We start from the raw sequence: 27,582 nt of genomic DNA, 5'->3' as shown, positions 1-27,582 counted from the left end.
AGGACCTTTCTCTCTCGAAAGCTGTTAAAAATATGGAACGCTTCACGAATTTGAGTGTCATCCTTGCGCAGGGGCCATGCTAATCTTCTCTGTATCGTTCCAATTTTAGTATATGTGCCGCCGAAGCAAGCACACTTCATGGGTGAGCCTTCAATGTATATACACTCCCTGAATCTGCAGTCTTCAGACGTAGGGTGGCCTGAAAGCGCTGATTGGATGGTCCAGTAAGCATTCAATTCTGAGACACATGGCAATAAGGCATGAGGCCTAACAATCCACTTCTATTCCCTATATTTGTGGTCCAAATCTTCACACATTGTAAGCATCTTCATTACGCCAGGTTGCAAAGGCTCATGGTCCAGACTACAGGCAAAGAGCATTGTGACATCACACTTCCTGGGGAACGTTGATGGAAAAGGTGAGTCAGCTGCACAGTAGGCTAGGTGATGGCTTGTGGGAGTGGGATGGTGTTGTGGTGGGTTCCAGGGCAGAGAGAGCATATGAAAAGGTGTCTTAATTTTCACCTGTATTTGAATAATAAACGCTTTAGTGTTGTACTGGCCTGCTTACTAAGGAATCCTCAGGCTCAGCCCCTTACAGCTCTGGAAACGATGATGTTGAACCAGACTCTGTAAGAAACTAATGCTTATTCAAAATGTTTCTTTGCTGCTGGGTCTGCTTGGTCTGGCACTTGTGTCCTTTTCTCTCCTAGGGTCCTTGGTGTAAGTTACGAAAACCTGACAGAACGTAATTTCAGGGGGGCAGGTAAGTTCACTTGCAGCTTCAGTGTGCGTTGTAAATGTGGTTACATATTGTGATAGAATGACGTTTTAAAACACAGACACACACACACGCGAGGGCGCGCATTCTCTAGCACTCTCTGAAGGAGAAGGGGGAAAGTGCTTTTATATGGGGCCAGTGGCGCAATGGATAACGCTTCTGACTATGGATCAGAAGATTGTAGGTTCGACTCCTATCTGGCTCGGAAGGGTTGCCGGTCCCTTTTTTCATGTAATTGCACTTGAGTTCTTAATTATCTCAGTCTTCTTGTAGGATTAACATTCCGGTGCGGGATGTATCCAACAATCGTTCTGTGGTAAGGAGGCTGTGATAGCAACTGTGGCTAGTAGAAAGTTTAATGATTGTCCTGGATTCTATGAGCCTGACCTTTGAATGTTTCCCAAGCCTAAGCTTTTTGAACAAGGGAGGAAAACTTCACAACATTTGTTTTCTGGAGTGAAAATAGTTTTACTTCAAGGGTCAAGATGCGGGTCGCAGGGGTCTAAAAAATTGGTTGTGCAGGATTTTTAGGAACAACTGTTCAAGACACCCACCTTTTAGAACTCTCTTGAAAATTATAGAAAGAAGCCCCATGTGAAAAGGCTCCTGGTGAAAGAGATAACATGCCTTCTTTTGGATCTGAAGACTGCAGGTTTGAACCCTATGTAGACCTTGCACTTTTTCATCTATTGTGATTTTTTTATCAGTAGGCTGCAGTTTAATGCTCATCAGTAATACTACTCTTGGGCACAGGCAGATGTCATTCGATTGATGGCAGCCTCAATAACAAAGCAGGGGACGGCGGGCACACAATTATATGCACAATGAGGCAATGTCTTTGATTTGGTGGAAGAGAATTAGAATGCCTAGGTAGGGGGCGAAAAGTTACACTGCCTATGATGGCAAACATTCTTAAAAAGAGCCTGCTTGCAGATGAAAGGAACATTTACCTCCAAAGATTCAATATAGTAAACAGCTCTCAAGGAAATACTACTGATTGGTGGAAGAGAAAGATTGTGGAGCAACTACTCCCCGAACCATAGGCATTTCTGAGAGAAATGGGGGGAATGATTTCAAATGTTGCCCAGACGTGGGTCTTGAAAAGTCCATCATAACCCCCCAGTAAAACTGAATTTTGAAACAGCCAAGCGTTCACCCTCAAGGGGTGCGCGGGTCTGGGATTTCAACAGGGGTCCTTGATCCTTCAAACAAGGTATAAAGGTTGTTAACACAGATGTGTGCCAGAGTGTGTAGTGTGTTTGAGTTAGCACTTGATAGATGGCCCTTTTAATTTTGTGAGAATCATAATGCACTGAGCCAGTTCCTTGTTATCCATGGGCAAACACCTGACACACCCAGATGGAACCCAAGGCGGGGAGAGAGGTGGATTAGAGCAGCTTCAAGAGCATTGTGCTCTTTCTGCCTTCTGCCCCTCCCATCCCCGATCGGCCACGATCGGCCAAAACCTCTCTAAAAGGGTGCAGGGTGAACATTTCTTGGACCTCAGAAACTGAGGGAGGCCGGCCCAATGGGTCCTCAATGGACCGATAGAACCCAGTGCCTCACCTGGCCTGGTATTTCCAGCTTCACCAAGCAATCTGGTGGCAAGGCTTACTTTAGCAGTCCTGCTGAAAAGGGGGTCCCCATATGGCCCAGAGGCCCTCATTTGCATAGGCCCTGCCCTTCTCTCTGCTCTGCCCAGCTTCCCACAAAGCAATGCGTCACTGGCAACAGTATAGAGTTGGGGGACGGGGTAAAGGATAATGACAGGGAGGCTGGAAAATAGAAAGAAAGGTCACTGAAGTGCTGAAGTCTTCCTTGCTAAATGCAGCTGGGCACTGGCATTGGCCTGCAGGAGCGGTTAACACCTTAAGAATGTTGAGGGGCGGCCAATTCAAAAATACAAATGGGAAGGAAGGCACTGGAAGTTGCTTTATTATTACTAGAAGACTTGCAAACAAAGGACCTTTCTCTCTCGAAAGCTGTTAAAAATATGGAACGCTTCACGAATTTGCGTGTCATCCTTGCGCAGGGGCCATGCTAATCTTCTCTGTATCGTTCCAATTTTAGTATATGTGCCGCCGAAGCAAGCACACTTCATGGGTGAGCCTTCAATGTATATACACTCCCTGAATCTGCAGTCTTCAGACGTAGGGTGGCCTGAAAGCGCTGATTGGATGGTCCAGTAAGCATTCAATTCTGAGACACATGGCAATAAGGCATGAGGCCTAACAATCCACTTCTATTCCCTATATTTGTGGTCCAAATCTTCACACATTGTAAGCATCTTCATTACGCCAGGTTGCAAAGGCTCATGGTCCAGACTACAGGCAAAGAGCATTGTGACATCACACTTCCTGGGGAACGTTGATGGAAAAGGTGAGTCAGCTGCACAGTAGGCTAGGTGATGGCTTGTGGGAGTGGGATGGTGTTGTGGTGGGTTCCAGGGCAGAGAGAGCATATGAAAAGGTGTCTTAATTTTCACCTGTATTTGAATAATAAACGCTTTAGTGTTGTACTGGCCTGCTTACTAAGGAATCCTCAGGCTCAGCCCCTTACAGCTCTGGAAACGATGATGTTGAACCAGACTCTGTAAGAAACTAATGCTTATTCAAAATGTTTCTTTGCTGCTGGGTCTGCTTGGTCTGGCACTTGTGTCCTTTTCTCTCCTAGGGTCCTTGGTGTAAGTTACGAAAACCTGACAGAACGTAATTTCAGGGGGGCAGGTAAGTTCACTTGCAGCTTCAGTGTGCGTTGTAAATGTGGTTACATATTGTGATAGAATGACGTTTTAAAACACAGACACACACACACGCGAGGGCGCGCATTCTCTAGCACTCTCTGAAGGAGAAGGGGGAAAGTGCTTTTATATGGGGCCAGTGGCGCAATGGATAACGCTTCTGACTATGGATCTGAAGATTGTAGGTTCGACTCCTATCTGGCTCGGAAGGGTTGCCGGTCCCTTTTTTCATGTAATTGCACTTGAGTTCTTAATTATCTCAGTCTTCTTGTAGGATTAACATTCCGGTGCGGGATGTATCCAACAATCGTTCTGTGGTAAGGAGGCTGTGATAGCAACTGTGGCTAGTAGAAAGTTTAATGATTGTCCTGGATTCTATGAGCCTGACCTTTGAATGTTTCCCAAGCCTAAGCTTTTTGAACAAGGGAGGAAAACTTCACAACATTTGTTTTCTGGAGTGAAAATAGTTTTACTTCAAGGGTCAAGATGCGGGTCGCAGGGGTCTAAAAAATTGGTTGTGCAGGATTTTTAGGAACAACTGTTCAAGACACCCACCTTTTAGAACTCTCTTGAAAATTATAGAAAGAAGCCCCATGTGAAAAGGCTCCTGGTGAAAGAGATAACATGCCTTCTTTTGGATCTGAAGACTGCAGGTTTGAACCCTATGTAGACCTTGCACTTTTTCATCTATTGTGATTTTTTTATCAGTAGGCTGCAGTTTAATGCTCATCAGTAATACTACTCTTGGGCACAGGCAGATGTCATTCGATTGATGGCAGCCTCAATAACAAAGCAGGGGACGGCGGGCACACAATTATATGCACAATGAGGCAATGTCTTTGATTTGGTGGAAGAGAATTAGAATGCCTAGGTAGGGGGCGAAAAGTTACACTGCCTATGATGGCAAACATTCTTAAAAAGAGCCTGCTTGCAGATGAAAGGAACATTTACCTCCAAAGATTCAATATAGTAAACAGCTCTCAAGGAAATACTACTGATTGGTGGAAGAGAAAGATTGTGGAGCAACTACTCCCCGAACCATAGGCATTTCTGAGAGAAATGGGGGGAATGATTTCAAATGTTGCCCAGACGTGGGTCTTGAAAAGTCCATCATAACCCCCCAGTAAAACTGAATTTTGAAACAGCCAAGCGTTCACCCTCAAGGGGTGCGCGGGTCTGGGATTTCAACAGGGGTCCTTGATCCTTCAAACAAGGTATAAAGGTTGTTAACACAGATGTGTTCCAGAGTGTGTAGTGTGTTTGAGTTAGCACTTGATAGATGGCCCTTTTAATTTTGTGAGAATCATAATGCACTGAGCCAGTTCCTTGTTATCCATGGGCCAACACCTGACACACCCAGATGGAACCCAAGGCGGGGAGAGAGGTGGATTAGAGCAGCTTCAAGAGCATTGTGCTCTTTCTGCCTTCTGCCCCTCTCATCCCCGATCGGCCACGATCGGCCAAAAGTTCTCTAAAAGGGTGCAGGGTGAACATTTCTTGGACCTCAGAAACTGAGGGAGGCCGGCCCAATGGGTCCTCAATGGACCGATAGAACCCAGTGCCTCACCTGGCCTGGTATTTCCAGCTTCACCAAGCAATCTGGTGGCAAGGCTTACTTTAGCAGTCCTGCTGAAAAGGGGGTCCCCATATGGCCCAGAGGCCCTCATTTGCATAGGCCCTGCCCTTCTCTCTGCTCTGCCCAGCTTCCCACAAAGCAATGCGTCACTGGCAACAGTATAGAGTTGGGGGACGGGGTAAAGGATAATGACAGGGAGGCTGGAAAATAGAAAGAAAGGTCACTGAAGTGCTGAAGTCTTCCTTGCTAAATGCAGCTGGGCACTGGCATTGGCCTGCAGGAGCGGTTAACACCTTAAGAATGTTGAGGGGCGGCCAATTCAAAAATACAAATGGGAAGGAAGGCACTGGAAGTTGCTTTATTATTACTAGAAGACTTGCAAACAAAGGACCTTTCTCTCTCGAAAGCTGTTAAAAATATGGAACGCTTCACGAATTTGCGTGTCATCCTTGCGCAGGGGCCATGCTAATCTTCTCTGTATCGTTCCAATTTTAGTATATGTGCCACCGAAGCAAGCACACTTCATGGGTGAGCCTTCAATGTATATACACTCCCTGAATCTGCAGTCTTCAGACGTAGGGTGGCCTGAAAGCGCTGATTGGATGGTCCAGTAAGCATTCAATTCTGAGACACATGGCAATAAGGCATGAGGCCTAACAATCCACTTCTATTCCCTATATTTGTGGTCCAAATCTTCACACATTGTAAGCATCTTCATTACGCCAGGTTGCAAAGGCTCATGGTCCAGACTACAGGCAAAGAGCATTGTGACTTCACACTTCCTGGGGAACGTTGATGGAAAAGGTGAGTCAGCTGCACAGTAGGCTAGGTGATGGCTTGTGGGAGTGGGATGGTGTTGTGGTGGGTTCCAGGGCAGAGAGAGCATATGAAAAGGTGTCTTAATTTTCACCTGTATTTGAATAATAAACGCTTTAGTGTTGTACTGGCCTGCTTACTAAGGAATCCTCAGGCTCAGCCCCTTACAGCTCTGGAAACGATGATGTTGAACCAGACTCTGTAAGAAACTAATGCTTATTCAAAATGTTTCTTTGCTGCTGGGTCTGCTTGGTCTGGCACTTGTGTCCTTTTCTCTCCTAGGGTCCTTGGTGTAAGTTACGAAAACCTGACAGAACGTAATTTCAGGGGGGCAGGTAAGTTCACTTGCAGCTTCAGTGTGCGTTGTAAATGTGGTTACATATTGTGATAGAATGACGTTTTAAAACACAGACACACACACACGCGAGGGCGCGCATTCTCTAGCACTCTCTGAAGGAGAAGGGGGAAAGTGCTCTTATATGGGGCCAGTGGCGCAATGGATAACGCTTCTGACTATGGATCAGAAGATTGTAGGTTCGACTCCTATCTGGCTCGGAAGGGTTGCCGGTCCCTTTTTTCATGTAATTGCACTTGAGTTCTTAATTATCTCAGTCTTCTTGTAGGATTAACATTCCGGTGCGGGATGTATCCAACAATCGTTCTGTGGTAAGGAGGCTGTGATAGCAACTGTGGCTAGTAGAAAGTTTAATGATTGTCCTGGATTCTATGAGCCTGACCTTTGAATGTTTCCCAAGCCTAAGCTTTTTGAACAAGGGAGGAAAACTTCACAACATTTGTTTTCTGGAGTGAAAATAGTTTTACTTCAAGGGTCAAGATGCGGGTCGCAGGGGTCTAAAAAATTGGTTGTGCAGGATTTTTAGGAACAACTGTTCAAGACACCCACCTTTTAGAACTCTCTTGAAAATTATAGAAATAAGCCCCATGTGAAAAGGCTCCTGGTGAAAGAGATAACATGCCTTCTTTTGGATCTGAAGACTGCAGGTTTGAACCCTATGTAGACCTTGCACTTTTTCATCTATCGTGATTTTTTAATCAGTAGGCTGCAGTTTAATGCTCATCAGTAATACTACTCTTGGGCACAGGAAGATGTCATTCGATTGATGGCAGCCTCAATAACAAAGCAGGGGACGGCGGGCACACAATTATATGCACAATGAGGCAATGTCTTTGATTTGGTGGAAGAGAATTAGAATGCCTAGGTAGGGGGCGAAAAGTTACACTGCCTATGATGGCAAACATTCTTAAAAAGAGCCTGCTTGCAGATGAAAGGAACATTTACCTCCAAAGATTCAATATAGTAAACAGCTCTCAAGGAAATACTACTGATTGGTGGAAGAGAAAGATTGTGGAGCAACTACTCCCCGAACCATAGGCATTTCTGAGAGAAATGGGGGGAATGATTTCAAATGTTGCCCAGACGTGGGTCTTGAAAAGTCCATCATAACCCCCCAGTAAAACTGAATTTTGAAACAGCCAAGCGTTCACCCTCAAGGGGTGCGCGGGTCTGGGATTTCAACAGGGGTCCTTGATCCTTCAAACAAGGTATAAAGGTTGTTAACACAGATGTGTGCCAGAGTGTGTAGTGTGTTTGAGTTAGCACTTGATAGATGGCCCTTTTAATTTTGTGAGAATCATAATGCACTGAGCCAGTTCCTTGTTATCCATGGGCCAACACCTGACACACCCAGATGGAACCCAAGGCGGGGAGAGAGGTGGATTAGAGCAGCTTCAAGAGCATTGTGCTCTTTCTGCCTTCTGCCCCTCTCATCCCCGATCGGCCACGATCGGCCAAAACCTCTCTAAAAGGGTGCAGGGTGAACATTTCTTGGACCTCAGAAACTGAGGGAGGCCGGCCCAATGGGTCCTCAATGGACCGATAGAACCCAGTGCCTCACCTGGCCTGGTATTTCCAGCTTCACCAAGCAATCTGGTGGCAAGGCTTACTTTAGCAGTCCTGCTGAAAAGGGGGTCCCCATATGGCCCAGAGGCCCTCATTTGCATAGGCCCTGCCCTTCTCTCTGCTCTGCCCAGCTTCCCACAAAGCAATGCGTCACTGGCAACAGTATAGAGTTGGGGGACGGGGTAAAGGATAATGACAGGGAGGCTGGAAAATAGAAAGAAAGGTCACTGAAGTGCTGAAGTCTTCCTTGCTAAATGCAGCTGGGCACTGGCATTGGCCTGCAGGAGCGGTTAACACCTTAAGAATGTTGAGGGGCGGCCAATTCAAAAATACAAATGGGAAGGAAGGCACTGGAAGTTGCTTTATTATTACTAGAAGACTTGCAAACAAAGGACCTTTCTCTCTCGAAAGCTTTTAAAAATATGGAACGCTTCACGAATTTGCGTGTCATCCTTGCGCAGGGGCCATGCTAATCTTCTCTGTATCGTTCCAATTTTAGTATATGTGCCGCCGAAGCAAGCACACTTCATGGGTGAGCCTTCAATGTATATACACTCCCTGAATCTGCAGTCTTCAGACGTAGGGTGGCCTGAAAGCGCTGATTGGATGGTCCAGTAAGCATTCAATTCTGAGACACATGGCAATAAGGCATGAGGCCTAACAATCCACTTCTATTCCCTATATTTGTGATCCAAATCTTCACACATTGTAAGCATCTTCATTACGCCAGGTTGCAAAGGCTCATGGTCCAGACTACAGGCAAAGAGCATTGTGACATCACACTTCCTGGGGAACGTTGATGGAAAAGGTGAGTCAGCTGCACAGTAGGCTAGGTGATGGCTTGTGGGAGTGGGATGGGGTTGTGGTGGGTTCCAGGGCAGAGAGAGCATATGAAAAGGTGTCTTAATTTTCACCTGTATTTGAATAATAAACGTTTTAGTGTTGTACTGGCCTGCTTACTAAGGAATCCTCAGGCTCAGCCCCTTACAGCTCTGGAAACGATGATGTTGAACCAGACTCTGTAAGAAACTAATGCTTATTCAAAATGTTTCTTTGCTGCTGGGTCTGCTTGGTCTGGCACTTGTGTCCTTTTCTCTCCTAGGGTCCTTGGTGTAAGTTACGAAAACCTGACAGAACGTAATTTCAGGGGGGCAGGTAAGTTCACTTGCAGCTTCAGTGTGCGTTGTAAATGTGGTTACATATTGTGATAGAATGACGTTTTAAAACACAGACACACACACACGCGAGGGCGCGCATTCTCTAGCACTCTCTGAAGGAGAAGGGGGAAAGTGCTCTTATATGGGGCCAGTGGCGCAATGGATAACGCTTCTGACTATGGATCAGAAGATTGTAGGTTCGACTCCTATCTGGCTCGGAAGGGTTGCCGGTCCCTTTTTTCATGAAATTGCACTTGAGTTCTTAATTATCTCAGTCTTCTTGTAGGATTAACATTCCGGTGCGGGATGTATCCAACAATCGTTCTGTGGTAAGGAGGCTGTGATAGCAACTGTGGCTAGTAGAAAGTTTAATGATTGTCCTGGATTCTATGAGCCTGACCTTTGAATGTTTCCCAAGCCTAAGCTTTTTGAACAAGGGAGGAAAACTTCACAACATTTGTTTTCTGGAGTGAAAATAGTTTTACTTCAAGGGTCAAGATGCGGGTCGCAGGGGTCTAAAAAATTGGTTGTGCAGGATTTTTAGGAACAACTGTTCAAGACACCCACCTTTTAGAACTCTCTTGAAAATTATAGAAAGAAGCCCCATGTGAAAAGGCTCCTGGTGAAAGAGATAACATGCCTTCTTTTGGATCTGAAGACTGCAGGTTTGAACCCTATGTAGACCTTGCACTTTTTCATCTATTGTGATTTTTTAATCAGTAGGCTGCAGTTTAATGCTCATCAGTAATACTACTCTTGGGCACAGGCAGATGTCATTCGATTGATGGCAGCCTCAATAACAAAGCAGGGGACGGCGGGCACACAATTATATGCACAATGAGGCAATGTCTTTGATTTGGTGGAAGAGAATTAGAATGCCTAGGTAGGGGGCGAAAAGTTACACTGCCTATGATGGCAAACATTCTTAAAAAGAGCCTGCTTGCAGATGAAAGGAACATTTACCTCCAAAGATTCAATATAGTAAACAGCTCTCAAGGAAATACTACTGATTGGTGGAAGAGAAAGATTGTGGAGCAACTACTCCCCGAACCATAGGCATTTCTGAGAGAAATGGGGGGAATGATTTCAAATGTTGCCCAGACGTGGGTCTTGAAAAGTCCATCATAACCCCCCAGTAAAACTGAATTTTGAAACAGCCAAGCGTTCACCCTCAAGGGGTGCGCGGGTCTGGGATTTCAACAGGGGTCCTTGATCCTTCAAACAAGGTATAAAGGTTGTTAACACATATGTGTGCCAGAGTGTGTAGTGTGTTTGAGTTAGCACTTGATAGATGGCCCTTTTAATTTTGTGAGAATCATAATGCACTGAGCCAGTTCCTTGTTATCCATGGGCCAACACCTGACACACCCAGATGGAACCCAAGGCGGGGAGAGAGGTGGATTAGAGCAGCTTCAAGAGCATTGTGCTCTTTCTGCCTTCTGCCCCTCTCATCCCCGATCGGCCACGATCGGCCAAAACCTCTCTAAAAGGGTGCAGGGTGAACATTTCTTGGACCTCAGAAACTGAGGGAGGCCGGCCCAATGGGTCCTCAATGGACCGATAGAACCCAGTGCCTCACCTGGCCTGGTATTTCCAGCTTCACCAAGCAATCTGGTGGCAAGGCTTACTTTAGCAGTCCTGCTGAAAAGGGGGTCCCCATATGGCCCAGAGGCCCTCATTTGCATAGGCCCTGCCCTTCTCTCTGCTCTGCCCAGCTTCCCACAAAGCAATGCGTCACTGGCAACAGTATAGAGTTGGGGGACGGGGTAAAGGATAATGACAGGGAGGCTGGAAAATAGAAAGAAAGGTCACTGAAGTGCTGAAGTCTTCCTTGCTAAATGCAGCTGGGCACTGGCATTGGCCTGCAGGAGCGGTTAACACCTTAAGAATGTTGAGGGGCGGCCAATTCAAAAATACAAATGGGAAGGAAGGCACTGGAAGTTGCTTTATTATTACTAGAAGACTTGCAAACAAAGGACCTTTCTCTCTCGAAAGCTGTTAAAAATATGGAACGCTTCACGAATTTGAGTGTCATCCTTGCGCAGGGGCCATGCTAATCTTCTCTGTATCGTTCCAATTTTAGTATATGTGCCGCCGAAGCAAGCACACTTCATGGGTGAGCCTTCAATGTATATACACTCCCTGAATCTGCAGTCTTCAGACGTAGGGTGGCCTGAAAGCGCTGATTGGATGGTCCAGTAAGCATTCAATTCTGAGACACATGGCAATAAGGCATGAGGCCTAACAATCCACTTCTATTCCCTATATTTGTGGTCCAAATCTTCACACATTGTAAGCATCTTCATTACGCCAGGTTGCAAAGGCTCATGGTCCAGACTACAGGCAAAGAGCATTGTGACATCACACTTCCTGGGGAACGTTGATGGAAAAGGTGAGTCAGCTGCACAGTAGGCTAGGTGATGGCTTGTGGGAGTGGGATGGTGTTGTGGTGGGTTCCAGGGCAGAGAGAGCATATGAAAAGGTGTCTTAATTTTCACCTGTATTTGAATAATAAACGCTTTAGTGTTGTACTGGCCTGCTTACTAAGGAATCCTCAGGCTCAGCCCCTTACAGCTCTGGAAACGATGATGTTGAACCAGACTCTGTAAGAAACTAATGCTTATTCAAAATGTTTCTTTGCTGCTGGGTCTGCTTGGTCTGGCACTTGTGTCCTTTTCTCTCCTAGGGTCCTTGGTGTAAGTTACGAAAACCTGACAGAACGTAATTTCAGGGGGGCAGGTAAGTTCACTTGCAGCTTCAGTGTGCGTTGTAAATGTGGTTACATATTGTGATAGAATGACGTTTTAAAACACAGACACACACACACGCGAGGGCGCGCATTCTCTAGCACTCTCTGAAGGAGAAGGGGGAAAGTGCTTTTATATGGGGCCAGTGGCGCAATGGATAACGCTTCTGACTATGGATCTGAAGATTGTAGGTTCGACTCCTATCTGGCTCGGAAGGGTTGCCGGTCCCTTTTTTCATGTAATTGCACTTGAGTTCTTAATTATCTCAGTCTTCTTGTAGGATTAACATTCCGGTGCGGGATGTATCCAACAATCGTTCTGTGGTAAGGAGGCTGTGATAGCAACTGTGGCTAGTAGAAAGTTTAATGATTGTCCTGGATTCTATGAGCCTGACCTTTGAATGTTTCCCAAGCCTAAGCTTTTTGAACAAGGGAGGAAAACTTCACAACATTTGTTTTCTGGAGTGAAAATAGTTTTACTTCAAGGGTCAAGATGCGGGTCGCAGGGGTCTAAAAAATTGGTTGTGCAGGATTTTTAGGAACAACTGTTCAAGACACCCACCTTTTAGAACTCTCTTGAAAATTATAGAAAGAAGCCCCATGTGAAAAGGCTCCTGGTGAAAGAGATAACATGCCTTCTTTTGGATCTGAAGACTGCAGGTTTGAACCCTATGTAGACCTTGCACTTTTTCATCTATTGTGATTTTTTTATCAGTAGGCTGCAGTTTAATGCTCATCAGTAATACTACTCTTGGGCACAGGCAGATGTCATTCGATTGATGGCAGCCTCAATAACAAAGCAGGGGACGGCGGGCACACAATTATATGCACAATGAGGCAATGTCTTTGATTTGGTGGAAGAGAATTAGAATGCCTAGGTAGGGGGCGAAAAGTTACACTGCCTATGATGGCAAACATTCTTAAAAAGAGCCTGCTTGCAGATGAAAGGAACATTTACCTCCAAAGATTCAATATAGTAAACAGCTCTCAAGGAAATACTACTGATTGGTGGAAGAGAAAGATTGTGGAGCAACTACTCCCCGAACCATAGGCATTTCTGAGAGAAATGGGGGGAATGATTTCAAATGTTGCCCAGACGTGGGTCTTGAAAAGTCCATCATAACCCCCCAGTAAAACTGAATTTTGAAACAGCCAAGCGTTCACCCTCAAGGGGTGCGCGGGTCTGGGATTTCAACAGGGGTCCTTGATCCTTCAAACAAGGTATAAAGGTTGTTAACACAGATGTGTGCCAGAGTGTGTAGTGTGTTTGAGTTAGCACTTGATAGATGGCCCTTTTAATTTTGTGAGAATCATAATGCACTGAGCCAGTTCCTTGTTATCCATGGGCAAACACCTGACACACCCAGATGGAACCCAAGGCGGGGAGAGAGGTGGATTAGAGCAGCTTCAAGAGCATTGTGCTCTTTCTGCCTTCTGCCCCTCCCATCCCCGATCGGCCACGATCGGCCAAAACCTCTCTAAAAGGGTGCAGGGTGAACATTTCTTGGACCTCAGAAACTGAGGGAGGCCGGCCCAATGGGTCCTCAATGGACCGATAGAACCCAGTGCCTCACCTGGCCTGGTATTTCCAGCTTCACCAAGCAATCTGGTGGCAAGGCTTACTTTAGCAGTCCTGCTGAAAAGGGGGTCCCCATATGGCCCAGAGGCCCTCATTTGCATAGGCCCTGCCCTTCTCTCTGCTCTGCCCAGCTTCCCACAAAGCAATGCGTCACTGGCAACAGTATAGAGTTGGGGGACGGGGTAAAGGATAATGACAGGGAGGCTGGAAAATAGAAAGAAAGGTCACTGAAGTGCTGAAGTCTTCCTTGCTAAATGCAGCTGGGCACTGGCATTGGCCTGCAGGAGCGGTTAACACCTTAAGAATGTTGAGGGGCGGCCAATTCAAAAATACAAATGGGAAGGAAGGCACTGGAAGTTGCTTTATTATTACTAGAAGACTTGCAAACAAAGGACCTTTCTCTCTCGAAAGCTGTTAAAAATATGGAACGCTTCACGAATTTGCGTGTCATCCTTGCGCAGGGGCCATGCTAATCTTCTCTGTATCGTTCCAATTTTAGTATATGTGCCGCCGAAGCAAGCACACTTCATGGGTGAGCCTTCAATGTATATACACTCCCTGAATCTGCAGTCTTCAGACGTAGGGTGGCCTGAAAGCGCTGATTGGATGGTCCAGTAAGCATTCAATTCTGAGACACATGGCAATAAGGCATGAGGCCTAACAATCCACTTCTATTCCCTATATTTGTGGTCCAAATCTTCACACATTGTAAGCATCTTCATTACGCCAGGTTGCAAAGGCTCATGGTCCAGACTACAGGCAAAGAGCATTGTGACATCACACTTCCTGGGGAACGTTGATGGAAAAGGTGAGTCAGCTGCACAGTAGGCTAGGTGATGGCTTGTGGGAGTGGGATGGTGTTGTGGTGGGTTCCAGGGCAGAGAGAGCATATGAAAAGGTGTCTTAATTTTCACCTGTATTTGAATAATAAATGCTTTAGTGTTGTACTGGCCTGCTTACTAAGGAATCCTCAGGCTCAGCCCCTTACAGCTCTGGAAACGATGATGTTGAACCAGACTCTGTAAGAAACTAATGCTTATTCAAAATGTTTCTTTGCTGCTGGGTCTGCTTGGTCTGGCACTTGTGTCCTTTTCTCTCCTAGGGTCCTTGGTGTAAGTTACGAAAACCTGACAGAACGTAATTTCAGGGGGGCAGGTAAGTTCACTTGCAGCTTCAGTGTGCGTTGTAAATGTGGTTACATATTGTGATAGAATGACGTTTTAAAACACAGACACACACACACGCGAGGGCGCGCATTCTCTAGCACTCTCTGAAGGAGAAGGGGGAAAGTGCTCTTATATGGGGCCAGTGGCGCAATGGATAACGCTTCTGACTATGGATCAGGAGATTGTAGGTTCGACTCCTATCTGGCTCGGAAGGGTTGCCGGTCCCTTTTTTCATGTAATTGCACTTGAGTTCTTAATTATCTCAGTCTTCTTGTAGGATTAACATTCCGGTGCGGGATGTATCCAACAATCGTTCCGTGGTAAGGAGGCTGTGATAGCAACTGTGGCTAGTAGAAAGTTTAATGATTGTCCTGGATTCTATGAGCCTGACCTTTGAATGTTTCCCAAGCCTAAGCTTTTTGAACAAGGGAGGAAAACTTCACAACATTTGTTTTCTGGAGTGAAAATAGTTTTACTTCAAGGGTCAAGATGCGGGTCGCAGGGGTCTAAAAAATTGGTTGTGCAGGATTTTTAGGAACAACTGTTCAAGACACCCACCTTTTAGAACTCTCTTGAAAATTATAGAAATAAGCCCCATGTGAAAAGGCTCCTGGTGAAAGAGATAACATGCCTTCTTTTGGATCTGAAGACTGCAGGTTTGAACCCTATGTAGACCTTGCACTTTTTCATCTATTGTGATTTTTTAATCAGTAGGCTGCAGTTTAATGCTCATCAGTAATACTACTCTTGGGCACAGGCAGATGTCATTCGATTGATGGCAGCCTCAATAACAAAGCAGGGGACGGCGGGCACACAATTATATGCACAATGAGGCAATGTCTTTGATTTGGTGGAAGAGAATTAGAATGCCTAGGTAGGGGGCGAAAAGTTACACTGCCTATGATGGCAAACATTCTTAAAAAGAGCCTGCTTGCAGATGAAAGGAACATTTACCTCCAAAGATTCAATATAGTAAACAGCTCTCAAGGAAATACTACTGATTGGTGGAAGAGAAAGATTGTGGAGCAACTACTCCCCGAACCACAGGCATTTCTGAGAGAAATGGGGGGAATGATTTCAAATGTTGCCCAGACGTGGGTCTTGAAAAGTCCATCATAACCCCCCAGTAAAACTGAATTTTGAAACAGCCAAGCGTTCACCCTCAAGGGGTGCGCGGGTCTGGGATTTCAACAGGGGTCCTTGATCCTTCAAACAAGGTATAAAGGTTGTTAACACAGATGTGTGCCAGAGTGTGTAGTGTGTTTGAGTTAGCACTTGATAGATGGCCCTTTTAATTTTGTGAGAATCATAATGCACTGAGCCAGTTCCTTGTTATCCATGGGCCAACACCTGACACACCCAGATGGAACCCAAGGCGGGGAGAGAGGTGGATTAGAGCAGCTTCAAGAGCATTGTGCTCTTTCTGCCTTCTGCCCCTCTCATCCCCGATCGGCCACGATCGGCCAAAACCTCTCTAAAAGGGTGCAGGGTGAACATTTCTTGGACCTCAGAAACTGAGGGAGGCCGGCCCAATGGGTCCTCAATGGACCGATAGAACCCAGTGCCTCACCTGGCCTGGTATTTCCAGCTTCACCAAGCAATCTGGTGGCAAGGCTTACTTTAGCAGTCCTGCTGAAAAGGGGGTCCCCATATGGCCCAGAGGCCCTCATTTGCATAGGCCCTGCCCTTCTCTCTGCTCTGCCCAGCTTCCCACAAAGCAATGCGTCACTGGCAACAGTATAGAGTTGGGGGACGGGGTAAAGGATAATGACAGGGAGGCTGGAAAATAGAAAGAAAGGTCACTGAAGTGCTGAAGTCTTCCTTGCTAAATGCAGCTGGGCACTGGCATTGGCCTGCAGGAGCGGTTAACACCTTAAGAATGTTGAGGGGCGGCCAATTCAAAAATACAAATGGGAAGGAAGGCACTGGAAGTTGCTTTATTATTACTAGAAGACTTGCAAACAAAGGACCTTTCTCTCTCGAAAGCTGTTAAAAATATGGAACGCTTCACGAATTTGCGTGTCATCCTTGCGCAGGGGCCATGCTAATCTTCTCTGTATCGTTCCAATTTTAGTATATGTGCCGCCGAAGCAAGCACACTTCATGGGTGAGCCTTCAATGTATATACACTCCCTGAATCTGCAGTCTTCAGACGTAGGGTGGCCTGAAAGCGCTGATTGGATGGTCCAGTAAGCATTCAATTCTGAGACACATGGCAATAAGGCATGAGGCCTAACAATCCACTTCTATTCCCTATATTTGTGGTCCAAATCTTCACACATTGTAAGCATCTTCATTACGCCAGGTTGCAAAGGCTCATGGTCCAGACTACAGGCAAAGAGCATTGTGACATCACACTTCCTGGGGAACGTTGATGGAAAAGGTGAGTCAGCTGCACAGTAGGCTAGGTGATGGCTTGTGGGAGTGGGATGGTGTTGTGGTGGGTTCCAGGGCAGAGAGAGCATATGAAAAGGTGTCTTAATTTTCACCTGTATTTGAATAATAAACGCTTTAGTGTTGTACTGGCCTGCTTACTAAGGAATCCTCAGGCTCAGCCCCTTACAGCTCTGGAAACGATGATGTTGAACCAGACTCTGTAAGAAACTAATGCTTATTCAAAATGTTTCTTTGCTGCTGGGTCTGCTTGGTCTGGCACTTGTGTCCTTTTCTCTCCTAGGGTCCTTGGTGTAAGTTACGAAAACCTGACAGAACGTAATTTCAGGGGGGCAGGTAAGTTCACTTGCAGCTTCAGTGTGCGTTGTAAATGTGGTTACATATTGTGATAGAATGACGTTTTAAAACACAGACACACACACACGCGAGGGCGCGCATTCTCTAGCACTCTCTGAAGGAGAAGGGGGAAAGTGCTCTTATATGGGGCCAGTGGCGCAATGGATAACGCTTCTGACTATGAATCAGAAGATTGTAGGTTCGACTCCTATCTGGCTCGGAAGGGTTGCCGGTCCCTTTTTTCATGTAATTGCACTTGAGTTCTTAATTATCTCAGTCTTCTTGTAGGATTAACATTCCGGTGCGGGATGTATCCAACAATCGTTCCGTGGTAAGGAGGCTGTGATAGCAACTGTGGCTAGTAGAAAGTTTAATGATTGTCCTGGATTCTATGAGCCTGACCTTTGAATGTTTCCCAAGCCTAAGCTTTTTGAACAAGGGAGGAAAACTTCACAACATTTGTTTTCTGGAGTGAAAATAGTTTTACTTCAAGGGTCAAGATGCGGGTCGCAGGGGTCTAAAAAATTGGTTGTGCAGGATTTTTAGGAACAACTGTTCAAGACACCCACCTTTTAGAACTCTCTTGAAAATTATAGAAATAAGCCCCATGTGAAAAGGCTCCTGGTGAAAGAGATAACATGCCTTCTTTTGGATCTGAAGACTGCAGGTTTGAACCCTATGTAGACCTTGCACTTTTTCATCTATTGTGATTTTTTAATCAGTAGGCTGCAGTTTAATGCTCATCAGTAATACTACTCTTGGGCACAGGCAGATGTCATTCGATTGATGGCAGCCTCAATCACAAAGCAGGGGACGGCGGGCACACAATTATATGCACAATGAGGCAATGTCTTTGATTTGGTGGAAGAGAATTAGAATGCCTAGGTAGGGGGCGAAAAGTTACACTGCCTATGATGGCAAACATTCTTAAAAAGAGCCTGCTTGCAGATGAAAGGAACATTTACCTCCAAAGATTCAATATAGTAAACAGCTCTCAAGGAAATACTACTGATTGGTGGAAGAGAAAGATTGTGGAGCAACTACTCCCCGAACCATAGGCATTTCTGAGAGAAATGGGGGGAATGATTTCAAATGTTGCCCAGACGTGGGTCTTGAAAAGTCCATCATAACCCCCCAGTAAAACTGAATTTTGAAACAGCCAAGCGTTCACCCTCAAGGGGTGCGCGGGTCTGGGATTTCAACAGGGGTCCTTGATCCTTCAAACAAGGTATAAAGGTTGTTAACACAGATGTGTGCCAGAGTGTGTAGTGTGTTTGAGTTAGCACTTGATAGATGGCCCTTTTAATTTTGTGAGAATCATAATGCACTGAGCCAGTTCCTTGTTATCCATGGGCAAACACCTGACACACCCAGATGGAACCCAAGGCGGGGAGAGAGGTGGATTAGAGCAGCTTCAAGAGCATTGTGCTCTTTCTGCCTTCTGCCCCTCCCATCCCCGATCGGCCACGATCGGCCAAAACCTCTCTAAAAGGGTGCAGGGTGAACATTTCTTGGACCTCAGAAACTGAGGGAGGCCGGCCCAATGGGTCCTCAATGGACCGATAGAACCCAGTGCCTCACCTGGCCTGGTATTTCCAGCTTCACCAAGCAATCTGGTGGCAAGGCTTACTTTAGCAGTCCTGCTGAAAAGGGGGTCCCCATATGGCCCAGAGGCCCTCATTTGCATAGGCCCTGCCCTTCTCTCTGCTCTGCCCAGCTTCCCACAAAGCAATGCGTCACTGGCAACAGTATAGAGTTGGGGGACGGGGTAAAGGATAATGACAGGGAGGCTGGAAAATAGAAAGAAAGGTCACTGAAGTGCTGAAGTCTTCCTTGCTAAATGCAGCTGGGCACTGGCATTGGCCTGCAGGAGCGGTTAACACCTTAAGAATGTTGAGGGGCGGCCAATTCAAAAATACAAATGGGAAGGAAGGCACTGGAAGTTGCTTTATTATTACTAGAAGACTTGCAAACAAAGGACCTTTCTCTCTCGAAAGCTGTTAAAAATATGGAACGCTTCACGAATTTGCGTGTCATCCTTGCGCAGGGGCCATGCTAATCTTCTCTGTATCGTTCCAATTTTAGTATATGTGCCGCCGAAGCAAGCACACTTCATGGGTGAGCCTTCAATGTATATACACTCCCTGAATCTGCAGTCTTCAGACGTAGGGTGGCCTGAAAGCGCTGATTGGATGGTCCAGTAAGCATTCAATTCTGAGACACATGGCAATAAGGCATGAGGCCTAACAATCCACTTCTATTCCCTATATTTGTGGTCCAAATCTTCACACATTGTAAGCATCTTCATTACGCCAGGTTGCAAAGGCTCATGGTCCAGACTACAGGCAAAGAGCATTGTGACATCACACTTCCTGGGGAACGTTGATGGAAAAGGTGAGTCAGCTGCACAGTAGGCTAGGTGATGGCTTGTGGGAGTGGGATGGTGTTGTGGTGGGTTCCAGGGCAGAGAGAGCATATGAAAAGGTGTCTTAATTTTCACCTGTATTTGAATAATAAACGCTTTAGTGTTGTACTGGCCTGCTTACTAAGGAATCCTCAGGCTCAGCCCCTTACAGCTCTGGAAACGATGATGTTGAACCAGACTCTGTAAGAAACTAATGCTTATTCAAAATGTTTCTTTGCTGCTGGGTCTGCTTGGTCTAGCACTTGTGTCCTTTTCTCTCCTAGGGTCCTTGGTGTAAGTTACGAAAACCTGACAGAATGTAATTTCAGGGGGGCAGGTAAGTTCACTTGCAGCTTCAGTGTGCGTTGTAAATGTGGTTACATATTGTGATAGAATGACGTTTTAAAACACAGACACACACACACGCGAGGGCGCGCATTCTCTAGCACTCTCTGAAGGACAAGGGGGAAAGTGCTCTTATATGGGGCCAGTGGCGCAATGGATAACGCTTCTGACTATGGATCAGAAGATTGTAGGTTTGACTCCTATCTGGCTCGGAAGGGTTGCCGGTCCCTTTTTTCAGGTAATTACACTTGAGTTCTTAATTATCTCAGTCTTCTTGTAGGATTAACATTCCGGTGCGGGATGTATCCAACAATCGTTCCGTGGTAAGGAGGCTGTGATAGCAACTGTGAATAGTCGAAAGTTTAATGATTGTCCTGGATTCTATGAGCCTGACCTTTGAATGTTTCCCAAGCCTAAGCTTTTTGAACAAGGGAGGAAAACGTCACAACATTTGTTTTCTGGAGTGAAAATAGTTTTACTTCAAGGGTCAAGATGCGGGTCGCAGGGGTCTAAAAAATTGGTTGTGCAGGATTTTTAGGAACAACTGTTCAAGACACCCACCTTTTAGAACTCTCTTGAAAATTATAGAAAGAAGCCCCATGTGAAAAGGCTCCTGGTGAAAGAGATAACATGCCTTCTTTTGGATCTGAAGACTGCAGGTTTGAACCCTATGTAGACCTTGCACTTTTTCATCTTTTGTGCTTTTTTAATCAGTAGGCTGCAGTTTAATGCTCATCAGTACTACTACTCTTGGGCACAGGCAGATGTCATTCGATTGATGGCAGCCTCAATAACAAAGCAGGGGACGGCGGGCACACAATTATATGCACAATGAGGCAATGTCTTTGATTTGGTGGAAGAGAATTAGAATACCTAGGTAGGGGGCGAAAAGTTACACTGCCTATGATGGCAAACATTCTTGAAAAGAGCCTGCTTGCAGATGAAAGGAACATTTACCTCCAAAGATTCAATATAGTAAACAGCTCTCAAGGAAATACTACTGACTGGTGGAAGAGAAAGATTGTGGAGCAACTACTCCCCGAACCATAGGCATTTCTGAGAGAAATGGGGGGAATGATTTCAAATGTTGCCCAGACGTGGGTCTTGAAAAGTCCATCATAACCCCCCAGTAAAACTGAATTTTGAAACAGCCAAGCGTTCACCCTCTAGGGGTGTGCTGGTCTGGGATTTCAACAGGGGTCCTTGATCTTTCAAACAAGGTATCAAGGTTGTTAACACAGATGTGTGCCAGAGTGTGTAGTGTATTTGTGTTAGCATTTGACAGATGGCCCTTTTAATTTTGTGAGAATCATAATGCACTGAGCCAGTTCCTTGTTATCCATGGGCCAACACCTGACACACCCAGATGGAACCCAAGGCGGGGAGAGAGGTGGATTAGGGCAGCTTCAAGAGCATTGTGCTCTTTCTGCCTTCTGCCCCTCTCATCCCCGATCGGCCACGGTCAGCCAAAACCTCTCTAAAAGGTTGCAGGGTGAACATTTCTTGGACCTCAGAAACTGAGGGAGGCCGGCCCAATGGGTCCTCAATGGACCGATAGAACCCGGTGCCTCACCTGGCCTGGTATTTCCAGCTTCACCAAGCAATCTGGTGGCAAGGCTGACTTTAGCAGTCCTGCTGAAAAGGGGGTCCCCATATGGCCCAGAGGCCCTCATTTGCATAGGCCCTGCCCTTCTCTCTGCTCTGCCCAGCTTCCCACAAAGCAATGCGTCACTGGCAACAGTATAGAGTTGGGGGACGGGGTAAAGGATAATGACAGGGAGGCTGGAAAATAGAAAGAAAGGTCACTGAAGTGCTGAAGTCTTCCTTGCTAAATGCAGCTGGGCACTGGCATTGGCCTGCAGGAGCGGTTAACACCTTAAGAATGTTGAGGGGCGGCCAATTCAAAAATACAAATGGGAAGGAAGGCACTGGAAGTTGCTTTATTATTACTAGAAGACTTGCAAACAAAGGACCTTTCTCTCTCGAAAGCTGTTAAAAATATGGAACGCTTCACGAATTTGCGTGTCATCCTTGCGCAGGGGCCATGCTAATCTTCTCTGTATCGTTCCAATTTTAGTATATGTGCCGCCGAAGCAAGCACACTTCATGGGTGACCCTTCAATGTATATACACTCCCTGAATCTGCAATCTTCAGACGTAGGGTGGCCTGAAAGCGCTGATTGGATGGTCCAGTAAGCATTCAATTCTGAGACACATGGCAATAAGGCATGAGGCCTAACAATCCACTTCTATTCCCTATATTTGTGGTCCAAATCTTCACACATTGTAAGCATCTTCATTACGCCAGGTTGCAAAGGCTCATGGTCCAGACTACAGGCAAAGAGCATTGTGACATCACACTTCCAGGGGAACGTTGATGGAAAAAGTGAGTCAGCTGCACAGTAGGCTAGGTGATGGCTTGTGGGAGTGGGATGGTGTTGTGGTGGGTTCCAGGGCAAAGAGAGCATATGAAAAGGTGTCTTAATTTTCACCTGTATTTGAATAATAAACGCTTTAGTGTTGTACTGGCCTGCTTACTATGGAATCCTCAGACTCAGCCCCTTACAGCTCTGGAAACGATGATGTTGAACCAGACTCTGTAAGAAAATAATGCTTATTCAAAATGTTTCTTTGCTGCTGGGTCTGCTTGGTCTGGCACTTGTGTCCTTTTCTCTCCTCGGGTCCTGGGTGTAAGTTACGAAAACCTGACAGAACGTAATTTCAGGGGGGCAGGTAAGTTCACTTGCAGCTTCAGTGTGCGTTGTAAATGTGGTTACATATTGTGATAGAATGACGTTTTAAAACACAGACACACACACACGCGAGGGCGCGCATTCTCTAGCACTCTCTGAAGGACAAGGGGGAAAGTGCTCTTATATGGGGCCAGTGGCGCAATGGATAACGCTTCTGACTATGGATCAGAAGATTGTAGGTTCGACTCCTATCTGGCTCGGAAGGGTTGCCGGTCCCTTTTTTCAGGTAATTACACTTGAGTTCTTAATTATCTCAGTCTTCTTGTAGGATTAACATTCCGGTGCGGGATGTATCCAACAATCGTTCCGTGGTAAGGAGGCTGTGATAGCAACTGTGAATAGTCAAAAGTTTAATGATTGTCCTGGATTCTATGAGCCTGACCTTTGAATGTTTCCCAAGCCTAAGCTTTTTGAACAAGGGAGGAAAACGTCACAACATTTGTTTTCTGGAGTGAAAATAGTTTTACTTCAAGGGTCAAGATGCGGGTCGCAGGGGTCTAAAAAATTGGTTGTGCAGGATTTTTAGGAACAACTGTTCAAGACACCCACCTTTTAGAACTCTCTTGAAAATTATAGAAAGAAGCCCCATGTGAAAAGGCTCCTGGTGAAAGAGATAACATGCCTTCTTTTGGATCTGAAGACTGCAGGTTTGAACCCTATGTAGACCTTGCACTTTTTCATCTTTTGTGCTTTTTTAATCAGTAGGCTGCAGTTTAATGCTCATCAGTACTACTACTCTTGGGCACAGGCAGATGTCATTCGATTGATGGCAGCCTCAATAACAAAGCAGGGGACGGCGGGCACACAATTATATGCACAATGAGGCAATGTCTTTGATTTGGTGGAAGAGAATTAGAATACCTAGGTAGGGGGCGAAAAGTTACACTGCCTATGATGGCAAACATTCTTGAAAAGAGCCTGCTTGCAGATGAAAGGAACATTTACCTCCAAAGATTCAATATAGTAAACAGCTCTCAAGGAAATACTACTGACTGGTGGAAGAGAAAGATTGTGGAGCAACTACTCCCCGAACCATAGGCATTTCTGAGAGAAATGGGGGGAATGATTTCAAATGTTGTCCAGACGTGGGTCTTGAAAAGTCCATCATAACCCCCCAGTAAAACTGAATTTTGAAACAGCCAAGCGTTCACCCTCTAGGGGTGTGCTGGTCTGGGATTTCAACAGGGGTCCTTGATCCTTCAAACAAGGTATAAAGGTTGTTAACACAGATGTGTGCCAGAGTGTGTAGTGTGTTTGAGTTAGCACTTGATAGATGGCCCTTTTAATTTTGTGAGAATCATAATGCACTGAGCCAGTTCCTTGTTATCCATGGGCCAACACCTGACACACCCAGATGGAACCCAAGGCGGGGAGAGAGGTGGATTAGGGCAGCTTCAAGAGCATTGTGCTGTTTCTGCCTTCTGCCCCTCTCATCCCCGATCGGCCACGATCGGCCAAAACCTCTCTAAAAGGGTGCAGGGTGAACATTTCTTGGACCTCAGAAACTGAGGGAGGCCGGCCCAATGGGTCCTCAATGGACCGATAGAACCCAGTGCCTCACCTGGCCTGGTATTTCCAGCTTCACAAAGCAATCTGGTGGCAAGGCTTACTTTAGCAGTCCTGCTGAAAAGGGGGTCCCCATATGGCCCAGAGGCCCTCATTTGCATAGGCCCTGCCCTTCTCTCTGCTCTGCCCAGCTTCCCACAAAGCAATGCGTCACTGGCAACAGTATAGAGTTGGGGGACGGGGTAAAGGATAATGACAGGGAGGCTGGAAAATAGAAAGAAAGGTCACTGAAGTGCTGAAGTCTTCCTTGCTAAATGCAGCTGGGCACTGGCATTGGCCTGCAGGAGCGGTTAACACCTTAAGAATGTTGAGGGGCGGCCAATTCAAAAATACAAATGGGAAGGAAGGCACTGGAAGTTGCTTTATTATTACTAGAAGACTTGCAAACAAAGGACCTTTCTCTCTCGAAAGCTGTTAAAAATATGGAACGCTTCACGAATTTGCGTGTCATCCTTGCGCAGGGGCCATGCTAATCTTCTCTGTATCGTTCCAATTTTAGTATATGTACCGCCGAAGCAAGCACACTTCATGGGTGAGCCTTCAATGTATATACACTCCCTGAATCTGCAGTCTTCAGACGTAGGGTGGCCTGAAAGCGCTGATTGGATGGTCCAGTAAGCATTCAATTCTGAGACACATGGCAATAAGGCATGAGGCCTAACAATCCACTTCTATTCCCTATATTTGTGGTCCAAATCTTCACACATTGTAAGCATCTTCATTACGCCAGGTTGCAAAGGCTCATGGTCCAGACTACAGGCAAAGAGCATTGTGACATCACACTTCCTGGGGAACGTTGATGGAAAAGGTGAGTCAGCTGCACAGTAGGCTAGGTGATGGCTTGTGGGAGTGGGATGGTGTTGTGGTGGGTTCCAGGGCAGAGAGAGCATATGAAAAGGTGTCTTAATTTTCACCTGTATTTGAATAATAAACGCTTTAGTGTTGTACTGGCCTGCTTACTAAGGAATCCTCAGGCTCAGCCCCTTACAGCTCTGGAAACGATGATGTTGAACCAGACTCTGTAAGAAACTAATGCTTATTCAAAATGTTTCTTTGCTGCTGGGTCTGCTTGGTCTGGCACTTGTGTCCTTTTCTCTCCTAGGGTCCTTGGTGTAACTTACGAAAACCTGACAGAACGTAATTTCAGGGGGGCAGGTAAGTTCACTTGCAGCTTCAGTGTGCGTTGTAAATGTGGTTACATATTGTGATAGAATGACGTTTTAAAACACAGACACACACACACGCGAGGGCGCGCATTCTCTAGCACTCTCTGAAGGAGAAGGGGGAAAGTGCTCTTATATGGGGCCAGTGGCGCAATGGATAACGCTTCTGACTATGGATCAGAAAATTGTAGGTTCGACTCCTATCTGGCTCGGAAGGGTTGCCGGTCCCTTTTTTCATGTAATTACACTTGAGTTCTTAATTATCTCAGTCTTCTTGTAGGATTAACATTCCGGTGCGGGATGTATCCAACAATCGTTCTGTGGTAAGGAGGCTGTGATAGCAACTGTGGCTAGTAGAAAGTTTAATGATTGTCCTGGATTCTATGAGCCTGACCTTTGAATGTTTCCCAAGCCTAAGCTTTTTGAACAAGGGAGGAAAACTTCACAACATTTGTTTTCTGGAGTGAAAATAGTTTTACTTCAAGGGTCAAGATGCGGGTCGCAGGGGTCTAAAAAATTGGTTGTGCAGGATTTTTAGGAACAACTGTTCAAGACACCCACCTTTTAGAACTCTCTTGAAAATTATAGAAATAAGCCCCATGTGAAAAGGCTCCTGGTGAAAGAGATAACATGCCTTCTTTTGGATCTGAAGACTGCAGGTTTGAACCCTATGTAGACCTTGCACTTTTTCATCTATTGTGATTTTTTAATCAGTAGGCTGCAGTTTAATGCTCATCAGTAATACTACTCTTGGGCACAGGCAGATGTCATTCGATTGATGGCAGCCTCAATAACAAAGCAGGGGACGGCGGGCACACAATTATATGCACAATGAGGCAATGTCTTTGATTTGGTGGAAGAGAATTAGAATGCCTAGGTAGGGGGCGAAAAGTTACACTGCCTATGATGGCAAACATTCTTAAAAAGAGCCTGCTTGCAGATGAAAGGAACATTTACCTCCAAAGATTCAATATAGTAAACAGCTCTCAAGGAAATACTACTGATTGGTGGAAGTGAAAGATTGTGGAGCAACTACTCCCCGAACCATAGGCATTTCTGAGAGAAATGGGGGGAATGATTTCAAATGTTGCCCAGACGTGGGTCTTGAAAAGTCCATCATAACCCCCCAGTAAAACTGAATTTTGAAACAGCCAAGCGTTCACCCTCAAGGGGTGCGCGGGTCTGGGATTTCAACAGGGGTCCTTGATCCTTCAAACAAGGTATAAAGGTTGTTAACACAGATGTGTGCCAGAGTGTGTAGTGTGTTTGAGTTAGCACTTGATAGATGGCCCTTTTAATTTTATGAGAATCATAATGCACTGAGCCAGTTCCTTGTTATCCATGGGCCAACACCTGACACACCCAGATGGAACCCAAGGCGGGGAGAGAGGTGGATTAGAGCAGCTTCAAGAGCATTGTGCTCTTTCTGCCTTCTGCCCCTCTCATCCCCGATCGGCCACGATCGGCCAAAACCTCTCTAAAAGGGTGCAGGGTGAACATTTCTTGGACCTCAGAAACTGAGGGAGGCCGGCCCAATGGGTCCTCAATGGACCGATAGAACCCAGTGCCTCACCTGGCCTGGTATTTCCAGCTTCACCAAGCAATCTGGTGGCAAGGCTTACTTTAGCAGTCCTGCTGAAAAGGGGGTCCCCATATGGCCCAGAGGCCCTCATTTGCATAGGCCCTGCCCTTCTCTCTGCTCTGCCCAGCTTCCCACAAAGCAATGCGTCACTGGCAACAGTATAGAGTTGGGGGACGGGGTAAAGGATAATGACAGGGAGGCTGGAAAATAGAAAGAAAGGTCACTGAAGTGCTGAAGTCTTCCTTGCTAAATGCAGCTGGGCACTGGCATTGGCCTGCAGGAGCGGTTAACACCTTAAGAATGTTGAGGGGCGGCCAATTCAAAAATACAAATGGGAAGGAAGGCACTGGAAGTTGCTTTATTATTACTAGAAGACTTGCAAACAAAGGACCTTTCTCTCTCGAAAGCTGTTAAAAATATGGAACGCTTCACGAATTTGCGTGTCATCCTTGCGCAGGGGCCATGCTAATCTTCTCTGTATCGTTCCAATTTTAGTATATGTGCCGCCGAAGCAAGCACACTTCATGGGTGAGCCTTCAATGTATATACACTCCCTGA

General features: G+C 46.0%; 21 non-coding genes across 21 annotated transcripts; 10 read left to right on the top strand and 11 right to left on the bottom strand.

Moving 5' to 3' along the window:
* Nucleotides 1-26: 26 nt before the first annotated feature.
* Nucleotides 27-133, bottom strand: LOC138297870 (U6 spliceosomal RNA). The gene has a single exon (XR_011204407.1). It is a non-coding gene; the product is annotated as a U6 spliceosomal RNA (small nuclear RNA).
* A 779-nt stretch (nucleotides 134-912) lies between these two features.
* On the top strand, nucleotides 913-985 carry TRNAH-AUG (transfer RNA histidin (anticodon AUG)). The gene has a single exon. It is a non-coding gene; the product is annotated as a tRNA-His (tRNA).
* A 1,782-nt stretch (nucleotides 986-2,767) lies between these two features.
* Nucleotides 2,768-2,874, bottom strand: LOC138297742 (U6 spliceosomal RNA). The gene has a single exon (XR_011204284.1). It is a non-coding gene; the product is annotated as a U6 spliceosomal RNA (small nuclear RNA).
* Nucleotides 2,875-3,653: 779 nt separating this feature from the next.
* On the top strand, nucleotides 3,654-3,726 carry TRNAH-AUG (transfer RNA histidin (anticodon AUG)). Its single transcript has one exon. It is a non-coding gene; the product is annotated as a tRNA-His (tRNA).
* Nucleotides 3,727-5,508: 1,782 nt separating this feature from the next.
* On the bottom strand, nucleotides 5,509-5,615 carry LOC138297667 (U6 spliceosomal RNA). Its single transcript, XR_011204211.1, has one exon. It is a non-coding gene; the product is annotated as a U6 spliceosomal RNA (small nuclear RNA).
* A 779-nt stretch (nucleotides 5,616-6,394) lies between these two features.
* On the top strand, nucleotides 6,395-6,467 carry TRNAH-AUG (transfer RNA histidin (anticodon AUG)). Its single transcript has one exon. It is a non-coding gene; the product is annotated as a tRNA-His (tRNA).
* A 1,782-nt stretch (nucleotides 6,468-8,249) lies between these two features.
* Nucleotides 8,250-8,356, bottom strand: LOC138297741 (U6 spliceosomal RNA). Its single transcript, XR_011204283.1, has one exon. It is a non-coding gene; the product is annotated as a U6 spliceosomal RNA (small nuclear RNA).
* A 779-nt stretch (nucleotides 8,357-9,135) lies between these two features.
* On the top strand, nucleotides 9,136-9,208 carry TRNAH-AUG (transfer RNA histidin (anticodon AUG)). Its single transcript has one exon. It is a non-coding gene; the product is annotated as a tRNA-His (tRNA).
* Nucleotides 9,209-10,990: 1,782 nt separating this feature from the next.
* LOC138297869 (U6 spliceosomal RNA) lies at nucleotides 10,991-11,097 on the bottom strand. The gene has a single exon (XR_011204406.1). It is a non-coding gene; the product is annotated as a U6 spliceosomal RNA (small nuclear RNA).
* Nucleotides 11,098-11,876: 779 nt separating this feature from the next.
* Nucleotides 11,877-11,949, top strand: TRNAH-AUG (transfer RNA histidin (anticodon AUG)). Its single transcript has one exon. It is a non-coding gene; the product is annotated as a tRNA-His (tRNA).
* Nucleotides 11,950-13,731: 1,782 nt separating this feature from the next.
* On the bottom strand, nucleotides 13,732-13,838 carry LOC138297740 (U6 spliceosomal RNA). The gene has a single exon (XR_011204282.1). It is a non-coding gene; the product is annotated as a U6 spliceosomal RNA (small nuclear RNA).
* Nucleotides 13,839-14,617: 779 nt separating this feature from the next.
* TRNAH-AUG (transfer RNA histidin (anticodon AUG)) lies at nucleotides 14,618-14,690 on the top strand. The gene has a single exon. It is a non-coding gene; the product is annotated as a tRNA-His (tRNA).
* A 1,782-nt stretch (nucleotides 14,691-16,472) lies between these two features.
* On the bottom strand, nucleotides 16,473-16,579 carry LOC138297739 (U6 spliceosomal RNA). Its single transcript, XR_011204281.1, has one exon. It is a non-coding gene; the product is annotated as a U6 spliceosomal RNA (small nuclear RNA).
* A 779-nt stretch (nucleotides 16,580-17,358) lies between these two features.
* TRNAH-AUG (transfer RNA histidin (anticodon AUG)) lies at nucleotides 17,359-17,431 on the top strand. Its single transcript has one exon. It is a non-coding gene; the product is annotated as a tRNA-His (tRNA).
* A 1,782-nt stretch (nucleotides 17,432-19,213) lies between these two features.
* Nucleotides 19,214-19,320, bottom strand: LOC138297738 (U6 spliceosomal RNA). Its single transcript, XR_011204280.1, has one exon. It is a non-coding gene; the product is annotated as a U6 spliceosomal RNA (small nuclear RNA).
* Nucleotides 19,321-20,099: 779 nt separating this feature from the next.
* On the top strand, nucleotides 20,100-20,172 carry TRNAH-AUG (transfer RNA histidin (anticodon AUG)). The gene has a single exon. It is a non-coding gene; the product is annotated as a tRNA-His (tRNA).
* Nucleotides 20,173-21,954: 1,782 nt separating this feature from the next.
* LOC138297737 (U6 spliceosomal RNA) lies at nucleotides 21,955-22,061 on the bottom strand. The gene has a single exon (XR_011204279.1). It is a non-coding gene; the product is annotated as a U6 spliceosomal RNA (small nuclear RNA).
* Nucleotides 22,062-22,840: 779 nt separating this feature from the next.
* On the top strand, nucleotides 22,841-22,913 carry TRNAH-AUG (transfer RNA histidin (anticodon AUG)). Its single transcript has one exon. It is a non-coding gene; the product is annotated as a tRNA-His (tRNA).
* A 1,782-nt stretch (nucleotides 22,914-24,695) lies between these two features.
* Nucleotides 24,696-24,802, bottom strand: LOC138297924 (U6 spliceosomal RNA). Its single transcript, XR_011204461.1, has one exon. It is a non-coding gene; the product is annotated as a U6 spliceosomal RNA (small nuclear RNA).
* A 779-nt stretch (nucleotides 24,803-25,581) lies between these two features.
* TRNAH-AUG (transfer RNA histidin (anticodon AUG)) lies at nucleotides 25,582-25,654 on the top strand. Its single transcript has one exon. It is a non-coding gene; the product is annotated as a tRNA-His (tRNA).
* A 1,782-nt stretch (nucleotides 25,655-27,436) lies between these two features.
* LOC138297736 (U6 spliceosomal RNA) lies at nucleotides 27,437-27,543 on the bottom strand. The gene has a single exon (XR_011204278.1). It is a non-coding gene; the product is annotated as a U6 spliceosomal RNA (small nuclear RNA).
* Nucleotides 27,544-27,582: the final 39 nt, after the last annotated feature.

The sequence above is a fragment of the Pleurodeles waltl genome, chromosome 5, assembly GCF_031143425.1.
Source record: "Pleurodeles waltl isolate 20211129_DDA chromosome 5, aPleWal1.hap1.20221129, whole genome shotgun sequence".
Taxonomy (NCBI): Eukaryota; Metazoa; Chordata; class Amphibia; order Caudata; family Salamandridae; genus Pleurodeles; species Pleurodeles waltl.
This window is presented reverse-complemented; position numbering and strand designations above follow the sequence as displayed.